General features: G+C 38.8%; 1 protein-coding gene and 1 pseudogene across 2 annotated transcripts in view; one reads left to right on the top strand and one right to left on the bottom strand.

Moving 5' to 3' along the window:
* ITGAV (integrin subunit alpha V) overlaps positions 1-26,519 on the bottom strand; it is a 108,854-nt gene that overhangs the window by 63,581 nt on the left and 18,754 nt on the right. The gene's annotated exons all lie outside the window — the stretch shown is intronic.
* On the top strand, positions 25,609-26,096 carry LOC102281672 (small integral membrane protein 20-like; annotated as a pseudogene).

The raw sequence follows: 26,519 nt of genomic DNA, 5'->3' as shown, positions 1-26,519 counted from the left end.
CAGCTGATCTGTGGCAGCCTAAATGGAAGGAAAATAAGACAGTCCTTGCCACAGCCATACATATCCCGGACAAGGACATATATCCCCTGGAAGGCGCAGTGGCTGGCAGCTGGAGTTTAGGGATTGCAGAGCAATCCCAGGGCAAGAGCTGTCATTGACTGCAGAGAGATGGATTGACGGGATGTGAGGGAAGAGATCGTGGTGGGAAATGCCTGTGGAGGAAAGCCAGGCATCCATGGAAGCAAGGTGACACTGCTGAGTCACACGTAGGGAGTGAAGTCACCATAGCCTCTCTCCCCCCACACAACAGCATCAGCAGCTGAACAATACAGAGACTGGCCCATCAAACGCCTGATGCACTGAAACACAGCGCAGGACCCCACCCTGGGTGCCCCTTTAAGTGCCTGACCCGTGGATCTACAGAGTAGGACCCCAGGCAGGGGGGCCCTTCTATGTGCCTGACATGCCGAACAACAGAGGACCCCGGGCAAGGGAGCCCTCTAAGTGCCTGAACAGGCGGAGCAAGGGAAAAAGACTGGCCAAAGAGGCCTTCTGATCGCCAGCTACAAGAGGCTTGAAAAAGACTCTGATAGGGCCATAACTCCTTCAGTGGAAGCAGTCCCTGTCCCTACACACTTGGCACCACCAGGGTCCCTGCAAGCCAAGCAGCTATGCCACCTTCTTGCTCAACTCTCACTGGGGCAGAGCTGCCACAGGAAAAAAAAGTCTTGCATCTATGCTCACAGGGTTGCTTTGGTATTGTCTGACTCTTTGTGACCCTGTGGACTGCAGCATGCCAGGCTTCTCTGTCAGGAACGGGGGTTCTCCAGGCAAGAATATTGGGGCGTACTGGCCAATACTGGTTGCCATACCCTACTACAGCACCATATTTCCTGCTGCCCTAGCTGCCAACTCCCCTGAGTACCCGGTGCTGCCAGAACCCCTGACGCCCAAGCAGCTGTACCACCTCCACACCTGGCCCTTACAGGGGCAAATCCAAGACCTTCCAGGGCATCCTCAGGACCAAATTCCAGTGTACGACCCACATGCAGAGGTGGAAATAAAACCACAATTGAAACTCAGGGGCAGTGTGACTGAGGAAAAAGAACCAAAACCTTCCCACCAGCTGTACAAGCTGCAGATTAAATCCACTCAATCAACTAGGCAGGCTCTGTGTCTACGCAATATATAAAAGGTCATTGAGAGCTCCCACAAAAGAAAATGCACTAGTTCTGATAGCTGTGGACACTGGAGGCAAGAACACACAGGAGTAGGACCAGATTAGCATCTGAGCTGCCCCCACAGTAGGTCCAGAGGCCAGCAGAGTGTTGGAGGGCACCCTAGGGAGGTGAGGCGGACTGTGACTGCCAGCAAGGGAAAGCACTCTGGCAGCAGTGACTCAAGAAGAACATTTATTATTCTTATGTTTCAATTTGTTCTGTAGACTGTTTAGGATATTTTTTTCCCTTTTTTCCCCTCCCTCTGTTGTACTTGCCAACTTTATTGGCACTATGAAATTAAGCTTTTGAGCTTTTTTTTTCCTCAGTCACATTTTTTATTGTTGTGACAGGCCTCTGCCTTTGCATTGGGCTTTTGCAGTTCTGGGGGGGTCTCCCTTTCCCCCCCCCTTTTTTTTAGTTTTAATTTTTAATTTTTTAAACCTATTATTACTTTTTCTAAATTTATTCTCTTGTTTGCTTTTCCTACTCTTCTTTTCCCCTTGCACTTAATCTTTAATGTATATAAATCTTCTTTATATATCTCTATTTAACTTTGCATATCTATTCTTTCTTTCTTTTCTTTCTTTCCTTTCCTCTCAACATATTTGTTTTATTTTCATTGCTTTACTTCCCAATTGGCCCCTTGCTTTAGTTTTGTTATCCGATTTATGCCTTTCAGTTAATTTTGTCCTGGCAGATAAACATTTTGTTCGCCAGGCCAATCTATTGTACTTTATTTTTGTTGGACTGTTTTAATTTTGCTTATGGGTGGATATGTATATGTGTATATTCAGTCACACTTTTTATTATTGTTATAAACCTCTGCCTCTACGTTGGGCTTTTGCAGTTCTGTGGAGTTTTCCTTTTTTTTTCTTTCTTCTTCAGTTTTTTTCTTTTCTCTTTTTTGTAATTTTCATTTTTTTAAACCTATTTTCTTTTTTCTACATGTATTTCTTTGTTTGCCTATCTACTGTTCTCTTCCCCTTTCAGTTAATCTTTAATGTATATAAATCTTCTTCATCTACCTCTGTTTAACTTTGCATATCTATTCTTTCTTCTCTTTAAGTTCCTCTCAACACATTGTTAGTTTTTTTTCATTGCTTTATTCCCCACTTGGCACCTTACTTTAATTTTGTTTTCCACTTTCTGCTTTAGCTAGTTTTGTTCTTAACTGGTAAACATAATTTCTTATTTCCTTTGTTCGCCGGAGCAATCAATTGTACTTCATTTTTGTTGGGCTGTTTTGAATTTGCTCATGGGTATATATGTATATGTGTATATCTCATTATTTTAATTATTATTTGCCTGATTTTGGAACTGCCATTTGTCTGGGTTCATCTTTGGTTTCTCGTTAGGGGTATTTGTTTTCATCTCACTCAATGATGTAACAAACCACGTGTGGAATCTTTGTTTCTGACCAGAGATCAAGCCCTGAGCTTTTGGAGTGGGAACAATGACTCCAAGACTACCAGACAACTACAAACGCTAGGGAGTATCAGATAGTGAGAACTCACACAAAGGACCACTTGAATATAGACCCAGCACCACCCACCCACCAGTAGGACCCTGTGCAGGACACCTCATCTAAACAACAAACAAAGCAAAAATACAAACCCAGTCATCAGCAGACAGGATTGCCACCTCACCCAGTCTTGCCCATCAGAGGAAAAACGAACAAAAACTCAGCACAAATCTCACCCTACTGCACCAACCTTAGGAGGGCAGAAACCAAAACGAAGAAAAATTCAACCTTGAAGCCTGGGAAAAGGAGACCTCAAACACAATAAGTTAAAAAAATAATGAAAAGGTAGAGAAATACAACACAAATGAAGGAATAAACTAGACACACAGAAGTCCAAATAAATGAAGAGAAAATACGCAAACTCCCTGAAAAAGAATTCAGGATAATGATAGTAAAGATGATCAAAAACCTTGAAAATAAAATGCAAGAATCAATTAACAAAGACCTAGAATTACTTAAAAATAAACATACAGAGACAACACAATTACTGAAATTAAAAATACTCCAGAAGGAATCAATAGCAGAATATCTGAAGAAGAAGAATGAATCAGTGAGCTGGAAGATAAAATGATGGAAATAACTTCTGAAGAGCAGAATAAAGTGAAACAAATGAAAAGAACTGAGGACAGTCTCAGAGACCTCTGGGACAAGATCAAACATTCAAATTACAGGGGTCCCAGAAGAAGAAGAGAAAAAGAAAAGGTATGAGAAAATTAGTCAATCAAGTCCAAGAGGCGCAAATAGTCCCATACAGGATAAACCCAAGGAGAAACTCGCCAAGACACATACTAATCAAACTAACAAAGACTAAACACAGAGAAAGAATATTAAAAGCAGCAAGGGAAAAGCAACAAGTAACACACAAGGGAAATCGCACACACTTAACAGCTGATCTTTCAGCAGAAGCTCTGCAGGCCAAAAAGGGAATGGCAGGATATACTTAAAGTACTGAAAGGGAAAAATCTACAACTAAGATCACTCTACCCAGCAAGGATCTCATTCAAAATTGATGGAGAAATCAAAAGCTTTTCAGACAAGCAAAAGTTAAGAGAGTTCAGTACCACAAAACCAGCTTTACAACAAATGTTAAAGGGACTTATATAGTCGAGAAATACAAGAAAAAAGATCTAAAAACCAACCCCAAATAATTAAGAAAATGACAATAGGAACATATATATCAATAATTACTTTAAATGTAAATGGATTAAATGTTCCAACCAAAAGACACAGACTGACTGAATGGATACAAAAACAAGACCTATATATATGCTATCTACAAGAAACCCACTTCAGACCTAAAGACACATATAGACTGAAAGTGAGAGGATGGAAAAATATATTCCATACAAATGGGAAGCAAAAGAAAGCTGGAGGAGCAATCCTCATATCAGACAAAATAGACCTTAAAATAAAGAAGATTACAAGAGATAAGGAAGGACACTACATAATGATTAAGGGATCAATCCAAGAGGAAGACATAATAATTGTTATATCTATGCAACCAACACTGGAGCACCTCAATACATAAGACAAACATATAAAACAAAAAAGACATAAATACATAAGACATAAAAGGAGAAATTGACAGTAACACAATAATAGTAGGAGACTAACACCCTACTCTCACAATGGACAGATCATCAAAACAGAAAATTAATAAGGAAATACAAGTCTTAAATGATACATTAGATGAGATGGATCTCATTGATATCTTCAGGACATTCCATTCAATTGCAGAAGAGTACACCTTCTCAAGTGCACATGGAACATTCTCCAGGATAGACCACATCTTGGGTCACAAATCAAACCTCAGTAAATTTAAGAATATTGAGATCATATCAAGCATCTTCTCTGACCACAACACTATGAGACTAAATATCAATTCCAAGAAAAAAACTGCAAGAAACACAAACACAAGCAGATTAAAAAACACATTTCTAAATAACAAACAGGTTGCTGAAGACATTAAACGGGAAATCAAAAAATTCTAGAAACAAATGACAATGAAAACACAACAACTGAAAACCTATGGGATGCAGCAAAGCAGTCCTAAGTGGACAGTTTACAGCAATACAACCCTACCTCAAGAAACAAAAACATCAAATAGACAACCTAACTTTACACCTAAAACAACTATAAAAAGAAGAACAAAAAAACCCAAAATTTATAGAAGGAAAAAAATCATAAAGATCTGAACAGAAATAAATGAAAAAGAAATGAAAGAAACAATAGTAAAGATCAATAAAACTAAAAGCTGGTTCTTTGAGAAAATGAACATTGACAAACCACTAGCCAGACTCATCAAGAAAAAAAGTGAGAAGAATCAAATCAATAAAATTAGAAATGAAAAAGGAGAGGTTACAACAGACACTGCAGAAATACAAAGGATTATGAGAGACTATTATGAACAACTATATGGCAATAAAATGGATAACCTGGAAGAAATAGACAGATTCTTAGAAAAGTTCAATCTTTCATGACTGAACCAGGAAGAAACAGAAATTATGAACAACCCAATTACAAGCACTGAAATTGAAGCTGTGATCAAAAATCTCCCCCAAAACAAAAGCCCAGGACCAGATGGCTTCATAGGAGTATTCTACGAAACATTTAGAGAAGAGCTAATGCCTATCCTTCTAAAACTCTTTCAAAAAACTGCAGAGGAAGGAACACTTCCAAACTCATTCTACGAGGCCACCATCACCCTGATAACAAAACCAGACAAAGACAACACAAAAAAAGAAAACTGCAGGCCAGTATCACTGATGAACATACATGCAAAAATCCTCAACAAAATTTTAGCAAACAGAATTCAGCAACACATCAAAAAGCTCATACACCATGATCAAGTGGGTTTATTCCTGGGATACAAGGATTCTTCAATATATGCAAATCAACCAAGGTGATATACCACATTAACAAATTGAAAGATAAAAACCATATGATAATCTCAATAGATGCAGAAAAAGCCTTTGACAAAATTCAGCACCCATTTATGATCAAAACTCTTCAAAAAATGGGCATAGAAGGAATCTACCTCAACCCAGTAAACGTCATATATGATGAGCCTACAGCAAACATTATTCTCAACAGTGAGAAACTGAAAGCATTCCTCTAAGATCAGGAATAAGACAAGGGTGTCCACTCTCACCACTATTATTCAATATAATTCTGGAAGTCTTAGCTTCAGCAATCAGAGAAGAAAAAGAAAGAAAAGGAATCCAGATTGGAAAAGAAGAATTAAAGCTCTCACTGTTTGTAGATGACATGATACTATACATAGAAAACCCTAAAGATAATATAAGAAAATTACTAGAGCTAATCAGTGAATTTAGCAAAGTTGCAGGATACAAAATCAATACACAGAAATCACTTGCATTTCTATATACTAACAATGAAAAATCAGAAGAGAAATTAAGGAATCAATCCCATTCACCACTGTAACAAAAAGAATTAAATATCTAGGAATAAACTTACCTAAGGAGACAAATTTTCTGTACACAGAAAATAAGACACTGATGAAAGAAATCAAAGATGACATAAACAGATGGAGAGCTATTCCATGTTCCTGGGTAGGAAGAATCAATATTGTGAAAATGACTAGGAATAAACTTACCTAAGGAGACAAATTTTCTGTACACAGAAAATAAGACACTGATGAAAGAAATCAAAGATGACATAAACAGATGGAAAGATATTCCATGTTCCTCGGTAGGAAGAATCAATATTGTGAAAATGACTATACTACCAAATGCAATCTACAAATTCAATGTGATCCCTACCAAATTACCAATGGCATTTTTCACAGAACTACAACAAAAAATTTCACAATTCATATGGAAACACAAAAGACCCCAAATAGCCAAAGCAGTCTTGAGAAAGAAGAATGGAGCAGGAGGAATCAACCTTCGGGATTTCAGATTATACTACAAAGCTACAGTCATCAAGACGGTATGGTACCAGCACAAAAACAGAAATATAGACCAATGGAACAAAATAGCCCAGAATAACCCATGCACCTATGGGTACCTTATTTTTGACAAAGGAGGCAAGAATATACAATGAGACAAAGACAGCCTCTTCAATAAATGGTGCTGGGAAAACTGGATGGCTACAGGTAAAAGAGTGAAATTAGAACACTAACACCATACACAAAGATAAACTCAAAATGGATTAAAGACCTAAATGTAAGACCAGAAACTATAAAACTCTTAGAGGAAAACATAGGCAGAACACTCTGCCTTGTTTTGATGACATAAATCAAAACAAGATTCTCTATGCCCCACCTCCTAGAGTAACAGAAATAAAAACAAAAGTAAACAAGTGGGATCTGATTAAACTTAAAAGCTTCTGCACAACAAAGGAAACTATAAGCAAGGTGAAAAGACAACCCTCAGAATAGGAGAAAATAATAGCAAATGAAACAACTGACAAAGGAGTAACTTCCAAAATATATAAGCAACCCATACAACTCAACACCAGAAAAACAAACAATCCAATCAAAAAGTGGGAAAAAGACCTAAACAGACATTTCTCCAAAGAAGACATACAGATGGCTAACAAACACATGAAAAGATGCTCAACATCATGAATTATTCAGTTCAGTTCAGTTCAGTCACTCAGTCGTGTCCGACTCTTTGCAACCCCATGAACTGCAGCACACCAGGCCTCCCTGTCCATCACCAACTCCCGGAGTTCACCCAGACTCATGTCCATCGAGTCAGTGATGCCATCCAGCCATCTCATCCTCTGTCGTCCCCTTCTCCTCCTGCCCCCAATCCCTCCCAGCATCAGTCTTTTCCAATGAGTCAACTCTTCGCATCAGGTGGCCAAAGTACTGGAGTTTCAGCTTTAGCATCATTCCTTCCAAAGAAATCCCAGGGCTGATCTCCTTCAGAATGGACTGGATCTCCTTGCAGTCCAAGGGACTCTTAAGAGTCTTCTCCAACACCACAGTTCAAAAGCCTCAATTCTTCGGCGCTCAGCTTTCTTCACAGTCCAACTTTCACATCCATACATGACCACAGGAAAAACCATAGCCTTGACTAGATGGACCTTTGTTGGCAAAGTAATATCTCTGCTTTTCAATATGCTATCTAGGTTGGTCATAACTTTCCTTCCAAGGAGTAAGAGTCTTTTAATTTCATGGCTGAAGTCACCATCTGCAGTGATTTTGGAGCCCCAAAAAATAAAGTCTGACACTGTTTCCACTGTTTCCCCATCTATTTCCCATGACGTGATGGGACCAGATGCCATGATCTTCGTTTTCTGAATATTGAGTTTTAAGCCAAGTTTTTCACTCTCCTCTTTCACCTTCATCAACAGGCTTTTTAGCTCCTCTTCACTTTCTGCCATAAGGGTGGTGTCATCTGCATATCTGAGGTTATTGATATTTCTCCCGGCAATCTTGATTCCAGCCTGTCCTTCTTCCAGCCCAGTGTTTCTCATGATGTACTCTACATAGAAGTTAAATAAGCAGGGTGACAATATACAGCCTTGACATACTCCTTTTCCTATTTGGAACCAGTCTGTTGTTCCATGTCCAGTTCTAACTGCTGCTTCCTGACCTGCATACAAATTTCTCAAGAGGCAGGTCAGGTGGTCTGGTATTCCCATCTCTTTCAGAATTTTCCACAGTTTATTGTGATCCACACAGTCAAAGGCTTTGGAACACATGAATTATTAGAGAAATGGGAATCAAAACTACAATGAGATATTACCTCACACTAGTCAGAATGGCCATCATCAAAAAGTCTAGAAACAATAAATGCTGGAGAGGGTGTGGAGAAAAGGGAACACTCTTGCCCTGTTGGTGGGAATGTAAATTGATACAGCCACTATGGAAGACGGTATGGAGATTCCTTAAAAAACTAGGAATAAAACCACCATATGACCTAGCAATCCCACTACTAGGCATATACCCTGAGGAAATAAAAATGGAAAAAGACACATGTTTCCCATTGTTTACTCCAGCACTCTTTATTTACAATAGCTAGAACATGGAAGCAACCTAGATGGCCATCAACAGATGAATGGATAAAGAAGTTGTGGTACATATACACAATGGAATATTACTCAACCATAAAAAGGAATGCATCTGAGTCAGTTCTGATGAGGTGGATGAACCTGTAATCTATTATACAGAGTGAAGTAAGTTAGAAAGAGAAAGATAAATATCGTATTCTAACGCACATATATAGAATCTATAAAAATGGTACTGAAGAATTTATTTACAGGGCAACAATGAAGAAACAGACAGAGAGAATGGACTTATGGACATTGGGAGAGGGGAAGTAGGGTGAGATGTATGGAAAGAGTAACATGGAAAATTACATTACCATATGTAAAATAGATAGCCAACAGGAATGTGCTGTATGGCTCAGGAAACTCAAACAGGGGCTCTGTATCAACCTAGATGGGTGGGATGGGGAGGGAGATGGGAGGGAGGTTCAAAAGGGAGGGGATATATGTGTATCTATGGCTGATTCTTGTTGAGGTTTGACAGAAAACAACAAAATTCTGTAAAGCAATTATCCTTCAATAAAAAAAATAAAAGGTTAAAAAAAAATTCTATTATTCTGTATAAATGTATATACTTTTTTCCATGTCACAACATGTCAATAAAAGTAGACCTATAGCACCATTTTCATTGTTATGTAATTTACAACTGCACAGCAGTTTATTTAATCCACCTCCTACATCTCCTTTAGTTTCATGTTCAGTAACATTTGTATTTTGATTTAACAGACTTACATATTCTCTCAAAGTCACATCCATTTCCTCTTGAATTTCAAGAAGCTCAGCATAAGCTAACTGAGCATGACCTCATTCCTAAGTGAAGATAATTCCTAAATAAAGGTTCCTAATCCTTCTGGAATATGGAATGTAATATAGAATATTATTCTAATGGATAAATTTTTATTCAGTTTCCCAGATAAACGTATTATTATATGTAAGAGTTCCCTTACTCTGAGCCTCTAGTGCCTTATACAAACACCACTCATTCCCACCTGTAGGCCTTTTTACCCAAGGCCCTCTGACCTGGAATACCTTATTCCTTCCATGCTTGATCCAAACCCTAACTGAAAATTCAGTTGCAACCGTCCATGACTCTAACACATGATGAAATGGTAGTCTTCCCTGAAGGAAATATCTGACACACAAAGCCCAGTCGTGGGGACAAGTAATTACAGTGGAGGGATGGCAGAGGAGTGGAAAGAGCACTGGGAAAAGGGTGGCAGCGTACAGGGGAGGGGTATGCTTTCTGGGTCAAGAGAAAACCCTGTGCAAAGAAAGAGAGCAATGGGTATTCCTGGATTTTTAGAGACTCGTGAGTTGTTCACTGTGACTAGAGAAAAGAGTCTCTAGGTGGTCAAGAGCTTTCACACAATGCTAAGAATGGGCTGCATGGCATTTTACAATTGCCCTCTGTGCTAAGCAATTTTTCTTCAATTATACTCCTGAAAGATGGAAGAGAAGTTTCCTCCGTAAAATGATACCAATTCTCTTCCTACTACTTTGAAAAACTGCCTCCATATATATATTTTTCCCTAAACAAATGGACTTTTCTCTAAATTTGTAAGTGGTAGCACAGGACACTGCAATGACTGTTAAGTAATATGTGCTTCTCATTGCTACCATGTTCTGTGTCCTATTTTTTTTTTTTAAAAAAAAAAAGCTCCTATAGCACCCCTACCATTATGATTATGGATATCTGCTTTTGTGGACACCAGGTTAAGCTTAAGCTAAAAAATGCCCAAGAAAATAAGTATTACATATACTTCAATTTTATTTTTATCATCAAGTATTATGGTACACAAAAATCCACAGTTCTTTCCAATATGGCAAGCAATTTGCCCACAGGATTTTTTAAAAAATAAGAAACACCAGTCAAAGGTAAAAAAACATCAGGCAATATGGCTTTTTTCTTTGTTTTTTTTAATTAAAAAGCACATTTGAAAAGCCCTGCTGCTGCTGCTAAGTCGCTTCAGTCGTGTCTGACTCTGTGCGACCCCATAGACAGAAGCCCACCAGGCTCCCCCACCCCTGGGATTCTCCAGGCAAGAACACTGGAGCAGGTTGCCATTTCCTTCTCCAATGCATGAAAGTGAAAAGTGAAAGGGAAGTCGCTCAGTCATGTCTGACTCTTAGCGACCCCATGGACGACAGCCTACCAGGCTCCTCCATCCATGGGATTTTCCAGCCCGGAGCTTATTTAAAACTTAGATATGCCCCCAATAATTACATCTTAAGGCATCAAGTTATCAACTGTGTTTTCAATCACATTACCACACAAAAGAAGTCAAATATATTTGGCTATAATGTATCAGCATGCATTAACATCTAAAACTTAAGTCAACAGTTTTCCAAAAAACATGTATTAATGCCACCCATTGCTTTGAATGGCTTCAGCTTCAACAGGTTCACAATCTCAAATTACCATTTCTTTAAGAAGTTTGCTCAATGGGAAGTTCTTCTTTACCAATCAGAACTTTTTTTTTTTTTTTTTCAGAGACCAAGTCTTAAAATACCCAATTCAATCTCAGGCAGAAGTTTAACTCAGATGCAGTGTGAATAGAATTGGGTGGGGAGAAAGAAAAAGAAAGCCTGCTCACCAAACACACGGACAAGAAGTTCATTCATGACCTGGCTGAAACTGGCAGCTAATCCAGGGCGCATGAGGGAAGTAAATATTTTGAGTCATGGCCTTGAGTCACCATTTCGAGTGATGCCGGAACTCCCCAGGCTGCTTGGACTATGCCACCAACCTTGAAAGGGAAATCTAATACAGACAAACTGCAGAAATTCCAGTGCTGGAGGAAATGCTACCTCAGGCAACAGTCAAGAAAGAACAACGATTTCTGTCCACAGTTCTGTAAAACCCCTTGGAATATTAGCTCTGATCTCCCAAGTAAATTTCAAAGGAAAAAGAAAATCTCATGCAATGGCAAAAGTGAGAAGAAACTGCCCCATATTATTTAAATTAAGACTCTATACTGTCACTTTCAAAAATGCATAGAGGAAAATGTTGCTAGAGAGTCCTGAAGTTAATTAGCAAGTACATCCCCTGAGACTTGAAAATTTACTATTTTGGTTGGCTTTTGACCTTGCCATTGCACTTTATCAGACTTCCATGATTGAGGACTTCAGCACAGAAGCACACTGAACAACACAAACTATCACAGCTTTAGAATTGGCCTGCTGATTATAGTAACCAACACTTTTTTTCTCTCATTTCCTCCAAGTGTTTGAAAAGACACTGTTCAACTTTCAGGAGAATCAGAATTATTTTTAAGACAAAGTCACCTTATCACCCTGAAACTACATTTTGTTTCTTCTTTTCATGCCTAAAGAATCTCCTTGGGAACAATAAGATTACGTCACCTTTTCTGAAAAGGCCAAAGGCAAGAATGCCAAAGCATTAGAAAAGCAAACCAATGAAGCCCTATTTGGAAGTTATCTGTGTATTTAGTCATTTAGTTTCCATTACTTTACAAACAATGATATGATGTGGGTCCTCAGAGAGTTTACATTTTGCCCTTAAAAAGTGGCTATTAAAACAATATAACGTACAGCATGGTGACTTTATTACAGTTAATAGTAACATACTGCATACTTGAAAGTTGCTAAAAGGGTAAATCTCAAAAGTTCTCACTACAAGAAAAAAATATTTTGTAACTGTATATGATAAATTAATTAGACTTATTACGGTCAACATTTTGCAATATACACAAAATCAAATCATTATATTGTACACCTGAAACTAATATGTCAATTATACCTCAATTAAAAACAATAATGCCACTTCATATTCACCATTTAATGAGACAATTTGGAATCTTCCTTAAGTAGCTTTTTACCTCAGACATCACTTTTGTTCAATCATGTTTCCTGTAACAAATCTGCCTGAAAGAAAAATCTCCCAATATGGCTTGCTTATTTATGTGAAAATTAACAGGGCAGAGAAAGAAATCTCTTTGATCATTCAGTTAAATAAATAAATCATGGGCAATTCCTACATCTAAATGCATGGAGTATAACAGTTAAATGAGACAGATAAGATCCCTGCTTTCAAGGGAGAGAAATAATAACCAATTATGTAAGATATTTTCAGACAGTTACAAATACTATAAAAGAAATATGAAAGAAAATGAAGTAATCAGACAGCTGCTGACTGACTATGTAAGTAAGATAATACTATTGGGAAATAATGTATTTTATTGATTCAGAGTTGCAAATATTCAGATATCAACATCTTTGAAATATGAATATGTATTACAGTCAATGGTGACATAATTATAATTAGCAGCACTTTTTAGTAGTACCTCATGAGCACATTTTAATATCAATGGGGGTGCAAATGGGCAGTGACTGATAATGAACATGACGTTTCTTTATAAAGGGTGATAGAAATGCTCTGGAATTCAATTTTAATAATATCTGCAAAATGCTATAAATATGTAAAATTATATCTCAATATTGTTCCTAAAAAATGACAAACTTGTCAGGCAGAAAAGTAGCTGCCACACAGTAGAAATGTATATATGTAATAAAGACTTTTCAAAATCAACAAAAAAACAGATGTATCAGTAGGAAAACAGACCAAGAATACAAATAGACAATACAAAAAAAAAAAAATACAGAAAGAGCTAATAAACATATTAGCTTAACCTAATATGACTTAACCTCGCTAGAAATCAGAAATGCAAATTGTTGTTGTCAGTCGCCAAGTCATGTCCAACTCTTTGCCACCCCATGGACTGCAGCAGGTCAGGCTTCCCTGTCCCTCACCATCTCCCGGAGGTTGCCCAAGTTTATGTCCATTGAATCAGTGATGCCATCCAGCCATCTCAATCTCTGTCACCCTCTTCTCCTCAGGCTTTCAATCTTAACCAGCATCAGAGTCACTTCCAATGAGTCAGCTGTTCACATCAGTGGCCAAAGTACTGGAGCTTCAGCGTCATTCCTTCCAAAGAGTATTCAGGGTTGATTTCCTTTATGATTGACTGGTCTGATCTCCTTGCTTTTTCAAGGGACTCTCAAGAGTCTTCTTCAGCACCACAATTTGAAAGCATCAATTCTTCAGCACTCTGCCTTATTTATTGTCCAGCTCTCACATCCGTACGTGACTACTGGAAAGATCATAGCCTTGACTATGCGGACCTTTGTCAGAGAAGTGATGCCTTTGCTTTTTTAACATGCTGTCTAGGTTTGTCATAGCTTTCCTGCCAAGAAGCAACTGTCTTCTAATTTCATGGCTGCAGTCACCATCCACAGTGATTTTAGAGCCCAAGAAGAGGAAATCTGTCACTGTTTCCACCTTTTCCCCTTCTATTTGCCATGAAGTGATGGGACCAGATGCCATGATCTTAGTTTTTTTAACATTGAGTTTTAAGTGGCCTTTTTCACTCTCCTCCTTCACCCTCATTCCCTGGTGGCTCAGAGGGTAAAGCGTCTGCCTGCAATGCAGGAAACCCGGGGTTCAATTCCTGGATCGGGAAGATCCCCTGGAGAAGGAAATAGCAACCCACTCCAGTATTCTTGCCTGGAAAATCCCATGGATGGAGAAGCCTGGTAGGCTACAGCCCATGGGGTCGCAAAGAGTCAGACACAACTGAGCGACTTCACTCTTCACTCTTCTTAAGCTGGCTTTTTCACTCTCCTCCTTCACCCTCATCAAGAATCTCTTCAATGCCTCTTTGCTTTCTGCCATACTACTTTAGAGTAGTATCATCCGCATATCTGAGGTGGTTGATATTTCTCCTGGCAATCTTGATTCCAGCTTGTAACTCATCCAGCCCATCATTTCTCATGGTGTACTCTGTGTATAAGTTAAATAAACAGGGTGACAATAAACAGTCTTGTACTCCTTTCTCAATCCTGAACCAATCAGTTGTTCCATACAGGGTTCTAACTTTCGGTTCTTGACCTGCATACAGGTTTCTCAGGAGACAGGTAACATGGTCTGGTATTTCCATCTTTTATTTAAGAGTTTTCCACAGTTTGCTATGATCCACCGTCAAAGGCTTTAGCACAGTTAATGAAACAGAGATAGATGTTTTCCTGAAATTCCTTTGCTTTCTCTATGATCCAGCAAATGTTGGCAATTTGATCTCTGCTTCCTCTGCCTTTTCTAAACACAGTTTAAACATCTGGACATTCTCAGTTCATGCAATGTTGAAGCCTAGCTTGGAGGGTTTGAGCAAAGCCTTACTAGCATGGGAGATGAGTGCAATTGTCTGGTGGTTTGAACATTCTTTAGTACTGCCCTTCTTGGGAACTGGGATGAAGATTGGCCTTTTCCAGTCCTGTGGCCACTGCTGGGTTTTCCAAATTTGCTGACATATTGAGTGCAACACTTTAGTAGCATCGTCTTTCAGGATTTTAAATAGCTCTGCTAGAATTCCATCACCTCCACTAGCTTTACTGGCAGCAGTGCTTCCTAAGGCCCACTTGACTTCACACTCCACAATGTCTGGCTCTGAGTTAGAGACTACACCATCGTGGTTATCCGGGTCATTAAGGATGTTTTTTGTATAGTCCTTCTGTGTATTCTTACCATCCCTTCTTGATCTCTTCTGCTTCTGTAAGGTCTTTCCTATTTCTATCCTTTATTGTACCCATCTTTGGATGAAATATTCCTTTGATATTTCAAATTTTCTTGAAGAGATTCTAGTCTTACCCTTTCTGTTGTTTTCCTCTATTTCTTTGCATTGTTCATTGAAGAAGGCCTTCTTATCTCTCCTTGCTATCCTCTGGAACTCTGCATTTAGTTGGGTGTGTGCTGTGCTAAGTTGCTTCAGTCACGTCCAGCTCTCTGTGACTCTATGGATACGTAGCCTGCCAGGCTCCTCTGTCCATGAGATTCTCCAGGCAAGAATACTAGAGTGGGTTGCAATGCCCATCTCCAGGAGATCTCCCCAACTCAGGGACTGAACCCGAGTCTCTTGAGTCTCCTTTACTGGCAGGTGAGTTCTTTACCACTGTCGCCACCTGGGAAGCTGAGTGTGCCTTTCCCTTTCTCCCTTGCTTTTCACTTCTCTTCTTTCCTCAGCTATTTGTAAAGTGTCCTCAGACAACCACTTTGCCTTCCTGCGTTTTTCTTTAGGATGGTTTTGTTTGCTGCCATCTCACTAGAAAAGTGAGAAAAGCCTTACCCTCAACTAGAAGCTGCTGCTGCTGCTGCTGCTGCTGCTAAGTCACTTTAGTCGTGTCAGACTCTGTGCGACCCCATAGACAGCAGCCCACCAGGCTCCTCTGTCCATGGGATTCTCCAGGCAAGAACACTGGAGTGGGTTGCCATTTCCTCCTCCAATGCATGAAAGTGAAAAGTCAAAGTGAAGTCGCTCAGTCGTGTCCGACTCTTAGCGACCCCATGGACTGCAGCCCACCAGGCTCCTCCGTCCATGGGATTTTCCAGGCAAGAGTACTGGAGTGGGGTGCCATTGCCTTCTCCACACTAGAAACTAACCTCACTTAACCTCTTTTCATGAGAAAAGACTTAACCTCCCTAGAAACAAGAAATGCAAATTAAAACAATTTGATTCATCTGCCAGACTAAGAAAGATTACATCAAGTTTGGTTTAGAGAGTTTTCCTACTTCACAAATATGTATCAAGTATGTGTTAAAGGGAGTTTCCCTGGTGGCTCCCTGGTAAAGAATCCGTCTGCCAAGCAGGAAACACGGATTCAATCCCTGGTTCAGGAAAGTCCTCCTGCAAAAGGAAATGGCAACACACTCCAGTTTTCTCACCTGGGAAATCCCATGGACAGAGGAGCCTGGCAGGCTAGAGTCCATGGGGTTACAAAAGAGGTGGACACGATTTAGCAACTAAATTACAACAATGTGTTAAAAACACACATCCCTCTGATTTCCAAATTTCATTTAACCCTAAATAATAATTTAAAAGAACAAAAACATAATAAACAAGGTACATACACAAACATGTTATACACACACAACCAAACATATCCTATAACTACTGATTTCCTCGGTGGTGAGATTTGGGAGATTTTTCTTTTCTTTTTGCCCTTTGGAGTTTTCTCATTTTTTTAAATCAATGAATATGTATTGTTTGTATGTTTCAAAAAGTGAAAAAAAAGTAGTGTGGGTATATATTCAAAAACCTTCACATATAAAAGCTCTGTCAGGAGCTTATATATCCCCTTTTAATTAACCTAAGGTTTACATTTTTGTCTTCCATACATAAGAGTTTTAGCTCATGAAATTCAAGAACATTTAGGTTGAACAAGCTCTCCTAGCAATTTTTATAAGCATTATTCTTCGTATAGTCAGTAAACATTATATTTCCTAGTACTCAAACTACTGGACTAGAATGTTGTGAAAAATAATTCATTTAAAAAAAACCAAAATTCCAGATATTACTGATGACCAAAATGGAGGTTAATAAACTTCTCTGACTAAGAAAACACAGTTTCTTAATATAAGAAACTCTGGAAGACAATATGCAATGGTTATACTTTAGTATTAGTAAAAGAATTATTTGCTTTATAAACTTTAAAGTGTCTTTAAATATCTCTAAAAGCGTAACTGTACTGACTTTAAAATGAAAAGAGATAAAGATCTTTAAATCCAGTGTTTGGGGCCACAGACTACTGAAAAACTAATCACTTGCAAATGTAAAAATAAATCATAGTCTATGAACATGAGCAAGTATTACTAATTTACACAGAGCTATCCAAGAATATCTTTTATATATATTAGATACAGCTGTTTTTCAAAAGCAAACAAGAAGTGTCAGAAAAGTAGAGCCAGAAGAAAATATGATAAAGCTCATTTCACCCGGGATTGGTATTTATTTACTGACTGATTTATTACCATCACGGGGAACAGAGAATCAAAATCTCCCTCTCCTTCCATGAGCAATTCTGATGCTTCTGATGGAGCCAGCACAAAGAATACAGGCCCTTTGAAAACACCCAGTGCTCTATCAATGCTGGTTTGTTTCCTCCTAGAGATGAGAAGGAAATGATCCTGAAAGCGTCTAACATTTTAAAACAAAAACTCTTTACCAAAAGAAAAAAAAACAAAAGTCACCGTTAAGTCTTAAAATAATGGGGACGAGTCAGGTCCAAACAGGCTGGGAAGAGGATGGTCTTTAAAGGACTACACGTGCTCAGCTTCAGTAAAAATTTAAAGTGTTAAAACACCAACTAACTGCATGAGTAGTAGTCAACTAGTAATAAAAGAACTGGATTCATTGATTTCTAGGTTGTCTGCCAGTTCTTCAATTGTGTAATTCTCTACTGGGGAACAATAGAGTACATTAGGAGAAACAGTTTCATTAAAAAACAACATATGTGAATAAACACAGACACGCTAAACAAAAAGTAAAAAAACCCACATATGTAATTCTTTAGTATAAACTTATTTTGTAGTAACAAGGGAAGGGAGACTATTTTCTCCGTGTTTTTTACCTTTCTAATTTGCAGGACTATTGCACCTGGACAGGTATCTTGACACCATTCTGAGACAGAAAATCCACCAGGAGGACAAAGGCAAACAGGTGGCTTTTGAGTCAGCCTGATTGTTTTAATTGCACTGAGTTGGCAACTGTATGACGCAGAAGCCAGAGAGCGGCTCAGTTTTCTACTTTCTATTAAATACAAAGCACAGTAATTTTCAGAAAATACTCCACAGCATTTTTCTTGACTGGAAAATTGGCATAGCCAGGGTTTGCCCACAGTCTACACAGCCAAGCCCTTCTGGGAACAGGTGGTAAGTGTTCCAGCAAGTCACTTGGATGGAGGGCAATGACCTAATGACCTTCTCTAGGACAGACATTGTTGGTGAAAGGTGCCACCAATTCCCTGAATGTGGGACATAAATGTAGGTGCTTCTCCTTTTATAAGAGAGATGTATTTAACAAATCACGCAGGCAAGTCCACATTCCTAAACAAAGAGACTGCAACGGTGCCAGGTGCTACATGTTTTCCTGTCAGTGCTCATCATCTGTTTAACTTCTGAGAAAAGATTTACTATTAAGAAAACTGGGCAATGGTCAATCTGTCAGTAACATCTGCTTCCTGAAAAAGGAAAGCGTGTTGCAAGAAGATTTTCCTAAATGTTATCATAAGAGGTTACAACACAGACCAAGGATATCCACAGTTATCTTAATTTTATCCCTTTTCCATAATCATTCACTTCCCCACAGCTGCAGTATGAGCATGATGTCAACTATCCTTTCTTCATTTGTATCCTTCTTCATCATTTATGAAGAAGAAGGATGAAGACATTCTTCACAGACATTATCTCATTTGATCCACATACAAGTTTGAGGCGTAGGTCTTATGCTTATTTGACAAATGGGAAAATTTAAGGCTGGCAAACTTGAATCACTTGCCCGAGGTCACATCTAGTAAGTGTCAGGACATGGATTTGAGCCTTCACCTTCTAGTTTGCATTCCCCATAACAACAGAGCCAAAGCAAAAACAAAGAGAGAGAAAACAAGGCCGACTTATACAATCATGGTTGTGCCCTTAAAGTAGCTTATAGTATGGGTGTGCATGCGTGCTCAGATGCTTCAGTCGTGTCCAACTCATTGCAACCCTATGGACTGTAGCCCACCAGGCTCCTCAGCCCGCATTGCCATGTCTGGATCTTCCCGACTCAGAGATCAAATCTATGTCTCCTGCATTCCAGGCAGATTGCTTACCGCTAAGCCACCAGGGAAGCCTCTAACCAATATCAAACAAAATATTTAAAAGGGCTCTGTGACAACAGAATAATCCCCACTACCCCCACTTCGCCACCAAAGACGTTCAAATCCTTATCCCTGGAAACTTCACACCACGTGAAATGTCACACCTGGATATAGGACATTACATAAAGGAACCTAGCAGGTATGATTCAGTTAAGGACCTTGCAATGGAAAGTTACTCAGGATTATCTCAGTAGGCCTGAGGTAGTCACAGCAGGGCGGAGAAGGCAATGGCACCCCACTCCTGTGCTCTTGCCTGGAAAATCCCATGGGTGGAGGAGCTTGGTAGGCTGCAGTCCACGGGGTCTCTAGGAGTCAGGCACGACTAAGCAACTTCACTTTCACTTTTCACTTTCATGCATTGGAGAAGGAAATGGCAACCTACTCCAGTATTCTTGCCTGGAGAATCCCAGGGACAGAGGAGCCTAGTAGGCTGCCGTCTGTAGGGTCGCACAGAGTCGGACACGACTGAAGCGACTTAGCAGCAGCAGCAGGAGCAGCAGTCACAGCAGGGAGGCCGGAGAGTCAGTATCAGTGATGTGGCCTGACAAAGACTCAACCAGTCAATCCTGGCTTTTAAAACAGAGGAAGAGGCTACAAGCCAGGGAAGATGAGTGGCCTCTTCAAGTTAGAAAAGGCCTGAAAATGGCTTCTTCCTTGGAGCCCCCAAGAGCAATGCAGCACTGCAGACCTTGATTTGGGCCCCATGAGACATCTGACCTTCAAAACTGAAGATAATAAATTTGTGTTGTTTTTAAGCCTCCAAATGTATTTATAGTAACTTGTGATAAAAAGAATAAGAAATTAATCAGGCATGAAGACAAAACTGAGATAACAGACTAACCCTATCTTGCTACATAATATTCTTGATAATGTTTTGCATACCAACATAACACAATTTTAGAATACTTTCACTTCTTAAAATACACAGATCATTAGTCCTTATACTAAAGTAGACTTGTTTAAGTTCTACTTTTCCACATCTGTGTGCTGTGTGCTGTCGTGTCCGACTCCTTTGCGACCTCATGGACTATATAGCCCACCAGGCTCCTCTGTCCATGGGATTCTCCAGGCAAGAATACAAGTGGGTTGCCATCTACATTCAGATAAATTATGGTTTCTACATAACAATCATTTTGTTTTTTTAGAAGTAGGGGAATAAGAGATAACAAACTACTGTGTATAAATAAACAAGCTCCAAGGGTATATTGTAGAGCACAGAAAATATAGGCACTATTTTATAATAACTATAAATGGAGTATAATCTTTAAAAATTGTGAATCACCATGTTGTATATCTGAAATGTATAAAATATTGTAAATCAATTATATCTCAAAAAATTTTTTTAAAAATCATGTTAGAAAATAAACAAATCATACCCCAAAATGACCTTTTAAATTTCAGTAATTCAACCCATGTCTCAAAGTTCAGATTATTCTATCAATTTAGGGAAAAATCAGTTTCCAACCATTATGCAAACCTTGGTTAAAACCTACCAATTTTGCTGAGTCACTAGATGAAAGGGTTTAAAAACCTAAGTGGGTAACTACCATTTCAAAGTAGCTGAAATCACTGAACAGGTATGTAAAATAAGACACGAGGTTTTCCTTTTTACATACTAGTTGTGGTTTTATTTACATATTACATCAAGGAAATCAGCAGGAAAAAGAAAAATCAAGACGACAAATCACACAAAAGGACACAACTAGAAACATAATAAAGTTTATGTTTAGAAGTTAACAAAAGAAAACAAGGAAGACAAGCCAAAGTCAAAAGCTTAAAAAAAAATTAAGAGAGCATGTTTAGGAACTAAGTTTAACAAATCCATGAAATAAGGAAGTTTAGACTAAGGTTTTCTTTTGTTCCTGCAGGATCAGTAATGCACAAATATCATTCAAAAATCAAAGCAGTAAATAAGCGTACCATCTCAGACTGAATTTTCTACTAAATTAAACTTTTCATCACAGAACCCTACATTTTCCTTGTTTAAAAGACACGTCTACAGTATTTTGGAGCTATCCATATAATATTCATTATTTCATGTAACCTGTATAATTCTACCAAAAATAATGACTAAGAAAATTAATAGACTAGGTATTGAAAATGTTACTTTCTCTGTAAAGTTCACATCAAATCTACTTAGCCTGGCAAAGAACCAAGAGCTCTACCCACTGGGTTTTAGATCCTTTTATTTTTCATACAATGCTCTATGTGTGTTAGCCTCGATGGTGAATTTATTTGGTTAGACTGCTGGCTTGAATTATCTTTTTAAAGTTCATTTAGATCCTCCCTCCATTTACTTCCAGCTTAATTTCTCAACATGCCCTCAGACACTCTCACCCTATGCATATAAATCTTATAGAAAAATGTACACATGCAGGTCACATAGAATTATTTGATTTTCCTTCAAAAACACTTTTACTAATCTATGCATATTTTGTTTCCTCTGCCCTGGAACTCTCTTTTGCCTCTGGTGAATTCTACCTTATCTTTTATTAGCTACCTAAAATACCAGCAACTGATCTGGGAAGCCCTTTCTCTGCAGAGTTAAGACTTTCTGGGTCTGCCTCCTTTATTTCAGTATAAATCTACTTGTGTCTACTGCTCAGACATAAAGTGACATAAATTTAGACTAGTCTTCCAACCATAATTTTTAAAATCTTTCTTCCTCTTCCACTACCAAAAATCATGCCCTGGGATAAGAAAAAAAGAAAAACACTACAAGTATTCATCTTTCCTCTTTAAGAGCTAAGAAACTAAGTGTTACACTATTCTAATACCAAACTCCAGATTTTCTTTCTTAGCTACTGCTACATGTCTTAATGCATGTGACAAGTCACACTAAAATGGCCTACAAAGTTATACACTGTTTAATATCTAGGTATATCTTTGGTAAAGAGAAAATAAAATTGGTTCATGAATTACTGATCAGCAATAAACACACAATGAACCTGCGCAAACTCCAGAGATAGTGGAGGACAGGGAAGCCTTGCGTGCTACAGCCAATGGGGTTGCCAAGAGCTGGACATGACTTAGCAACTGGACAACAACCACAGATACACACTGGATGTTTTCTTACTATGACCTTGTTTTCCAACCCAAAAGAGAAAAAGGTACTCTCTTACTGCTATTCTTTTTCTTCATTTGAAAACTGTAATTTTAGTTCTCTAAACAAGCTCATAGTCTATCATTTCTTAGCTGTGCTAGGTAAGACAGACTTTCTGACACAGGCATAGGCATATTTCTTAGAGTCAGTCAGATACTACCATAAAAGCTTTGAATCTCTAGCAAGTGATGCCAAAAGCCAGAGATGGGTAAGAAATTATTCTCATGGTGTTGTCCCATAGCCAGTACCAGCAAGTCCAACAGCAGTTAAGACCCTGCACTACTAGTTCCTCTGTTAGCTTCTCTTACCCATTATTCAGAAAACTATCGAGTTACCAATATTCTGCCAATAAATTCCTATTCAGCAAAATTTAGCCAAAGGCAGTTTTTATTGCTTTACATGAAGAACCCAACACCTGCAGGCAATAAATACACACACACAGCCTACCATATGCCAAGCACATCTCTATTCACTAGCACGCGATGGTGAGCACAAACAAATTTGTCTGGAGAATTTACAGTCTAGTCTGGAAAACAAACACAATGTAAGACAACCAGAAAGAAAAGAAAAGAAGTGTAAATTTTAGCTAAATAAAGAAAAAGAGCTGTACCTACTGCGTTGACAGCCTGCATAGCAGAAGCTGATCTTAAAGGAAGACAAAGGGAATGGGAAAGGACATTGATAATACCTATTTAACACCAAGTATTTGTAGTATCTCCAAAAAGCACCTTACTGTAAAAAAACTTTATTGTGATTCTGGAACTAGCTGATATTTGTTCTTACTACAAGAAGGGATAAGTCACTGTTCTGTTTTTAAAGAGACAGCCCAAGAAATAAATGAGCCTAAAAAGTAAGTACTTCATACAGTTACAAACATCAAATGTTGATACAACTATCAGGAGGGATTCTCAGGACTCAATTGAATGGTCAGACTCACAAAACCACCAGAGGCCACACTCAGCACCAGTCTATTTCAAGGCTTTAGAACAGAACTGGACATACCTCCCTAAGAGAGTCCTCACATGAACTTTCCTCTGCAGCAGTACACACAGCTGTCCAGAGCATGTCTCTTTGCCTCACCAGGACACAGCTCAGACATGAACGAGATCTGGCGGATAAAACAGCTACCAGTGTGTCAGGTCTCATGCCCCATGGGAATGGTTATCTCCTATAAAAACCCCACAGCCAGCACTTTCAGAGTTCCCACAAAGGACATGCCAGTTATGAGAGTCAATGCACTCAGGGAACGCTAACGCTATGGCTTCCCCATCAGGTACTAATAGTCTATAGTTTCTCCTAAACTAAATTCAATTTACCAACCAGGGGCCATTCTTAGCAAAGCAACAATATCTATTTACTTAGCCACTCAGGACCCAATAAAATAGAACAAGAAACTTAACAGGAACTCGGGTTGGCATGCAGAGTAGGAAAGGGTTTTAATAACCATTTTCCAAAAGCTGACTACTGATAATTTTACTTAGTTTTAATATCCCTACACGTATTATTCAGTTAGGCTGCATTATGCTAAAGTAACAAGCATCCCGAATGTCTATTAGTCAAAAATAACAAAAAATTATTCTATATACATACATTGTGGGTCAAAGAGCCTAAGCTTCACATCATCCTCACTCAGGAAACTACGCTGAGGGAGCCTCTAACATTTAAACTATCACCACTCACTGCGGCATCTGGCAAGAGGAGGAGCAGAACAATGTCCCGACTCCTAAACCCTTCCACCTACACTGCTGCTCATGTTTCATTGGCTAGCAAAAGTCACAGGGGCTTACCTAATTCAGGGGCATTCCTAGAAGTTTTAGAAATATGATACTAATCACTAGTCGTAATATTTACTATACATCATCTAAGAGCTAATGTAAATAAAACAATTTTATAAATTCAACATCACAGTAATTTTATAAATTCAACCATTCAACATGACAGTAATCCAAGTCTATGCCCCAATCACTGATGTTGAAGAAGCTGAAGTTGACCAGTTCTATGAAGGTCCTACAAGACTTTCTAGAACTAAATACCAAAGGGAAAAAAAAAACAGATGTCCTTTTCATCACAGGGGATTAAAGTACAAAAGCAGAAGTCAAGAGATACCTGGAGTAACAGGCAAGTTTGGCCTCCAAGGACAAAATGAAGCAGCCTTGAACAGAGTTTTGTCAAGGGAACACACTGGTCATAGCAAACACCCTTTCCCAATAACACAAGAGATGACTCTACACATGGACATCACCAGATGGTCAATACAGAAACCAGATTGATTATATTCTTTGCAGCTAGAGATGAAGAAGCTCTATACAGTCTGCAAAAAAAAGACTGGGAGCTGACTGTGGCTCAGATCATGAGCTCCTTATTGCAAAATTCAGGCTTAAACTGAAGGAAGTAGGGAAAACCACTAGGCCATTCAGGCATGACCTAAATCAAAAATCCCTTAAGATTATACAGTAGAGGTGACGAATAGATTCAAGGGATTAGATCTGGTAGACAGAGTGCCTAAAGAACTATAGACAGAGGTTCCTAACACTGTACAAGAGGTAGTGACCAAAACATCCCAAAGAAAAAGAAATGCAAGAAGGCAAAATGGTTCCAAATTGGGAAAGGACTACAACAAGGCTATATACTGTCACCTTGCTTATCTAATTCTTATGCAGAGTACATAATGCAAAATGCCAGGCTGGATGAAGCACAAGCTGGAAGCCAGACAGCTGGGAAAAATATCAACAACCTCAGATATGCAGATGATACCACTCTAATGGCAGAAAGTGAAGAGGAACTAAAGAGGGTGAAAGAGGAGAGCGAAAAGCTGGCTTAAAACTCAACATTCAAAAAATTAAGATAATGGCATCCAGTCCCATCACTTCATGACATATAGAAAGGGAAAAAGTGGAAGCAGTGGCTGACTATTTTCCTGGGTTCCAAAATCACTGCAGATGGTGACTACAGCTATGAAATTAAAAGACGCTTACTCCTTGAAAGGAAAGCTATGATAAACATAAACAGCATATTAAACAGCAGAGACTGTTTGCTGACAAAGGTCTATACAGAAATCCAGGCCGCCCCCAACTACAGCCGTGTCCCAGAATCTGCACACTGCTCTCATTTTCGGGAGCTTCATCTCCCTGATTGGTGCCGCCCTCTACCTCATCTACTTCCAGACCCTAATGCGACTGTAGGAGTAACAGAAGCAACAAACCATAAATCAAGCTGGCACTGTTCAAGAAGACATGCAGCCACCATGGCTGAAAGTGTGGTTGGATCCATTTGGTAGGAAATGAGAAGACTATCACCACCTTTAATTATGAAAGAGAAAGAGACTTCATGCTTTCAGTTCTACAGCAAGTATAATCAATCACCTGGCTAGAGAATGATGGCTGGAGAGGAAAACTCAAGAAAGCCATAAAGAAGAGTACTGTGCACAAGGATTAAATTCCCTACTTAAGTTCAAAAGAATCCTGGAATAAATCACACCATTAGGAAAGTTTTCATGATTTGGCTTCCTTTCTAAACATGAAGCTCTCTCACCCAGCTGGGATTGGAGGCAATCTATTTATCATTCAATCTCTACCTCTTACCCACCTGGGTTGTGATATGAATATAAGCAACCGATAGACTGGGGAAGATCCTAGTCTGTTTTGCAATCTTCCAAATGGGAAGTTTCAGGGGGAAACCACCATAATGAGCACCCTCATAGGGCTCTTTGAAAATGTTAAAGTTGATAAAACTCTTTGAGGACAAGGTACATTGTACTCTTTAAAAATAAATAGTTCAACTCAACTATCTCATTAGGAAGGTGGCTCTATGTTGAAGAATAAACTTGAAGCAAAACTAAATGGATGAGCATGCCTATCAGAAATCACTGTTGAATTAATGAAGTGAAAGTGTGTATATTAGAATGATTTCTTTTCACTTCAAAAAAAAAAAAAAAAGGTCTATATAGTCA

Source organism: Bos mutus, chromosome 2 (genome assembly GCF_027580195.1).
Source record: "Bos mutus isolate GX-2022 chromosome 2, NWIPB_WYAK_1.1, whole genome shotgun sequence".
In the NCBI taxonomy this organism is placed as follows: Eukaryota; Metazoa; Chordata; class Mammalia; order Artiodactyla; family Bovidae; genus Bos; species Bos mutus.
This window is presented reverse-complemented; position numbering and strand designations above follow the sequence as displayed.